Genomic DNA, 5833 nt, shown 5'->3' with positions numbered 1-5833 from the left:
TCAAAGGGGATTCTTGGGAAACCTGGGGAGAACTTCACTGGATTCTACAAGGGAGAAAAAAAACCCAACCCTTAGTCTGACGTGGTTCTTCTTCTATCTCCGACAGGATGTTACCAGCATTTGTCATCACCCGTGTTCACAAGCTGCCTGTCTCTTGAGTCTCCCCACAGGCACAAGTACACAAGCCAAATTTCTGCCTGCCCCCGAACTCAGATAAACATTTCTCTAGGCATTAAGCAGAACACGATAGCAGAGGGAGCTAAAAGCAGAGGCTGTTAGAAATCGGTACAAGTTTCTGACTTGCTTAGTAGCACAAGAGCAATTCCAGGAAGTGCCTCCCTCTTCATGTTTCAAGTTGCAGACTGGATTTGTGTACCTGCATCAGTGTGTCCCCACGAAGTCTGCTTAATCAACAAGGTGGCATCCAATCCACACCTACTTAGGCATAAGTCCCATTGCGTCGCATCTGAATTGCCTTTAAAGGCTAAGGAATGGCTGAAGAGATTTCAACTAATTTCACATTGCAAGTAACATTATCTCCTATTGTTAAGTGAATCATGCAGTCATTAAGTGGAACCTGGCTTCCCCAATTTACTTTGCTTGTCAAAAGCCAGCTGGGAAGGTTACAAAAGGTAATCACATGACCTCGGGATGGTACAACTGTCATAAATACATGCCAGTTGCCAATGGTTGTAAGTGTGAAAAACAGTTCTAAGTCCCTTTTTTCAGTGTCATCGTAACTTCAAATGGTCACTAAATGAATGGTTGTAAGTTGAGGACTACCTATATCTTGTTGTTTGCAACAACCTATCTTTGTGACAGAACCTTACAGAAGTTAAAAAGCAACCATATACAAGAACAATGATCTATGTTGAGAAGTAGCATTAATTGTTCCAAATATTGAACAATGATCTCAGAAAAAGCAATTACACCCAGTCATTCAGCACTGATTTGTTTGGCTAAAGCATTAACTTCCCAAATAATTGTGAAATGCGAGTCTTGTTTTCGTACATAGGAAATGTTAATTTTCGGGTGAGCAATAAATAGTTTATTTTTTTGTTTTATTACTAATTTTCCAACATTGGTGCTTTGCCATTCTTGATCAGGAGTTCTGGGAATTTTAAAAAAAATATAAGTTCCATGATCTGACAAAAAAAATGTCAACTCCTGATCTGCATTATCTTTATATAAAGGAACTTTCCAGAGCCACTGAAAATAATAATGTGGACAATTAGCATAGACAGTCCCAAGAGAGGGCCCTTTGGTTATTCCAGCTTTAACCCTTTCATGTATATAATGGCAGCAGAATAGAGATGGAAAGTAGGATACCAGGTGATCTCTTCTCCATTCTGCACCATTAAAGAAACACTGTGTTAACGGCCCGCAATCCTTGGATAACAGCAATGAGGACTGCTAGGATTGCCATCACTAAGTGATGCAGCCACATGATATTATGTTTTATGACTGCATTGCATAGTGAAAGAAATTCCCAGTCCCAATTACTGTTGTTAATAGCTGTAGCATATAGGACATTTGAATGCTTCTCTGGGGAGGTAATGACACTTAATGAATTACATTTAGAGTTGCCCAACTCCATAACATCAGGGACAGCTAATATTTCCCAATCAAGAGCTAGTTTGGTGTATGTGTTAAGATGCAGGATTAGAAACTAGGAAACCATAAATTCTAGGGTGATTTGGGGGCGGTCATTATCTCTCAACTCACCTTACTTCACCTGGTTAATGTAGAGAAAATAGGATGCAGGAGCATTATTTATACTATATTATTCTGTGCAAAGTAAAGGTAGGATATAAATTAAATAATAAAATAAATCTTCATGCATAAAGTAAACTAGCATGTCAGGGGGAAAAATCCAGCTTATATTTGAAATTTCTTCATTAAGGAACACTAAATTAAATGCTCTTTCTATAGCCTGAAACAGAGCAGCTAGATTTTAATATTATCACTTTATCCTGATGCATCTCCTTTATAATCTGGGTGTTGCTTTCATGTAGTCACAGACAGGATAAAGCTGGCTGCAGTCCACAGCTTTCTGTAATCGGTGCATGACAGAAATGACTATCAAGTTCATATGAGAGTGTCTATATTATTACTACAAATTATTTTAATGTTGTTCCCAGGGGGAAAAAAAACATTGACGCATGAGAAAACAGCACACAGGTTGAAATGAAATAGTAGACATCGGATGCTGGATAAAGAATCTCTTCTATTTGGCCATAAAAGCAAGTATGACTTTTAATTAATGAGTAACAAGGGAGAAGTATCTGTAGGCATTTGGTCTATGTTCTTAGAACAGTTTAGGGCATATGTCCTGACAAGAGTTTTACTGTGCAATTGTCCAGTCTCACTCAAAGAATTTTATGGGAAGGTCAAGTTGTTGTAGTCTCCCATCTGTAATCCTCCTGTGTTTTCCCATCATTCCATTTGCTTTTTTGTTTTCTTACCATAATAAGGAAGGATGGAAAGGAAGCAGGGATGGGAATTCTCTGTCTGAAACCACTCTAGATCTATTCTCCAGATATCAAAGCTCTTACTCAAAAATCAACTTCCTTAACTCATCTGTCTGCTCTACTTCCATGCTGGCCTCCGTTTGTCTTCAGCCTCATGTTTGTTGTTTAAGAGAAGCTCAGTCTGTATCTCCAGTTGACCACCATGTTATAAATGATGGAATAGGCCAGTAATTCTCAATCTGTGGTCCATGGATCTCGGAGGGGGGGCACGCAATGTCATCACAGGGGATCTGCAAAGATTTGAAGAAATGTTATGATTTAAATTTTGAGTTAAGACTTTGTGATCCATGGCCACAAAGGGTATTTAAAGGAGGTCCTCAGTGAAGAAAATGTTGAGAACAACTGGAATAGACTATTTCCAAAAAGACACATTTTAATGTACTAGCTTTCTAAAAGCAGTAGGAATGGATGCTTGTTTTATTTGTTGGTTTTTTTCTGCATTTCCTACAACAAATGGGGCTTATTCCCCAACTCCTCTGAGTTTAAGGTCTAAAATTCTCTAAAGACACTATTGGCCTTGGACCTGATACCCACCCCATGGTGAACAACTGGATGAAGCTTTGCCTGGGTTCACCCAACATGCTAAATATTAAATGTAGGTTTAACAACACATCACTACTAAGCAACCCTATTATAGCTTAATAGGCAAATCACAGGTGTTTGCTGTTCATTGAGCTATCAACTGCCCACTCCTTTGAAGATGCAAAGGATCTGCAAAATCTAGTAATGAACATCAAGGAGTTCAAAATGAGACTAAGATTAACGAAGATCTAACTAATGACAACAACAGGGATAATAATAAGTCTTAGAACTGTCAGTAAAGTTATTGAAGTGGTGGATAGCTTCATCTTCTGGGATCAACCATCAACAGCAGAAGAACAAGCTGTCAAGAAACATGCCACAGATTAGCATTTGGTAGAGCAGCCACAAAGGTCTTGGGAAACATATTCAAATGTGATGATATATATCTCTTATCTACAGAATAATGCCAGCCACAATATTCTCTATGACACTTTATGAAAGTGAATTCTAAATTTTAAAAAAAGCAGAACAGAAAAAGGATTGATATTTTGAACTTTGATGGTGGAGAAAACTTCTCTTCCGAGAATAATGTGGACAGCCAAGAAAACATATCAATAGATTATTGAACAGATCAGCCCAGGGTTTTCACAGAGGGCACAAATTATTCTACTTTAGGCACATTATGCGAAGACCTAGCTCTCTGGAGAAGGCTTTAATGTTGGGAAAGGTGGAAGGAAAGAGAAGAAAACTAGCAGCAAGGTGAATGGACCCAGTTGAAGTGGCAATGGGCATAGTCAGGAGACTTGAAAAAACAGGTTAGGAAGAAAATATAGTTGCTAACAGTGGACACCGATTTGATAGCACATAATCAATCACACATTCTTTATGTGTGGTAGTCCTTGACTTACAACAGTTCATTTAGTGATTGTGCAAAGTTACAACAGTACTGAGAAAAAAAAGTGATTTATGACTATTTTTCACACTTAGGACCATTGCAGCATCCCTGCATGATCAAAATTCAGATGCTTGGCAACTGATTCATATTTATGACAGTTGCAGTGTCCCGGGGTCATGTGACCATCTCAAGCCAGATTCACTTAACAACAGTGTCACTAGCTTAACAACTGCAGTGGTTCACTTAACAACTGTGGCAAGAAAGGCTGTAAAATGGAGCAAAACTCACTTAACAAATGTCTCAGTCACAGAAATGTTGGCCACAATTATGGTCACAAGTCGAGGACTACCTGTACTTTAATGCAGTTTCTCTCAACCCTGACAACTTCAAGAGGTGTGGACTTCCAACTCCATGCCGGCTGGGGAATTCTGGGAGTTGAAGTCCACACCTCTTGAAGTTGCCAAAAGTTTAATGCCACACACCGCTGCTAGGCATTTTGACCCAGAAAGGAGTTACGTCAGGAGTCTTCAAACTTGGCTCTTTTATGACTTGTGGACTTCCAACTCCCAGAATTCCTCAGCCAGGCACGCTGGCTAAGGAATTCTGGGAGTTGAAGCCCACAAGTCATAAAAGGGCCAAGTCTGAAGACCCCTGAGTTACGGTAACTAAAAAGCGAAGAACGAAGCGATCTCGCCTTCTACTTCCGCACTCCCAGGCTTTGAAGCTCCGGCCTCCTGGGAAACTACGGACTTCCAGGAAACCCACCACTCGGGTCTCATCCCAGCCGCGGCTGCAAAGCAGGGAGAAAACCCTTTTGCCCCCCCCCCCCCCCAAAATTAAGCCTCGCTTTTTTCTATACGCGCCTGTCGGAGCGCTGGGTTAAAATACCCGCCTACGATTGCGGACTGGGGTAGCGGCGAGAGGGCCCGGTTGGAGAAGGCTGAGCGAAAAGTCACGCGCAGCCAGGACACCCCACCCCCACCCCCAGCCGCACCCCTTCCCGAAGTGACAAGACACACGCAACTCGCGCCCCGCTCGCTGGAAAGCTCTTTTCCGTGCAAAGCGGCTCCCTCCGGACCGCGCCTCTCTCGCTCTCCGGCCGATGGACCAATGAGGAGCGAGGTGGGCGTCGCCAAGCGCGGCTCCCCTGCCGAGAAATTTGTAGGAGCGAAGTTGCAAACGCTCCGAAGGGTGAGTAAGCGCCGCGCTCAGAGAGGCACATGATTGGCGCGGGAAGAGTGGCTGAGTTGGGGCACCCGCTCTCCGCGCGGCATCCTCCGCATCCCCGGGCGATCGCTGGCTCCCCCGATTCCCCGGCTCCTCTCCTATGGGGAGCCTCGAATGAGATGTATCGCTCCGGCTTCTGCCGCCAAAGCCACCGCGCTGCGATCGGACCCCCGCCGGAGAGGACGGATAAGATAGTCGCGGAGTCTCCGCCGCCGCCGCCGCCGCTGCCTCCAGCCAACCGGAGGAATCGCGCGAAACGGTTTTCGAAACCCGCGGGCCACGAAACTTTCCAATCGGGGTGGCTTGGCGAAGCCCTGGGAAGAAATCTATTTGGCGTTGGTCTGCTCGGAGATAGAGGTCTTCGCTCGGGAATCTGAAAAACGAAGAAAAACAGCTAGTTTTTTTTCCCCCGAAGAGGCGCGGGAAGCCCTACTGTGACAAAAACGGGACCGATTTTTAAACTGAAGAACAGAAGGTCAAACAAGCCCAAGAATCAGGCAGGAAACCCACCCACAAGTCTCTACCTTCCTGCCTTGCAGAATTATTTTTGAGGAGTTGGGGCTACTGTTTCCCCCCATCTTTCTGAAATAAGAATAACTCCCCAACTCGGTTCCACTCTCACTTCTCTTCTCTCTCTCTGAAATGCAGGTTTTTTTTG

Source organism: Protobothrops mucrosquamatus, unplaced genomic scaffold, assembly GCF_001527695.2.
Source record: "Protobothrops mucrosquamatus isolate PMUCROS unplaced genomic scaffold, P.Mucros_1.0 scaffold1061, whole genome shotgun sequence".
Lineage (NCBI taxonomy): Eukaryota > Metazoa > Chordata > Lepidosauria > Squamata > Viperidae > Protobothrops > Protobothrops mucrosquamatus.
Note: the sequence above shows the minus strand (reverse complement) of the source record.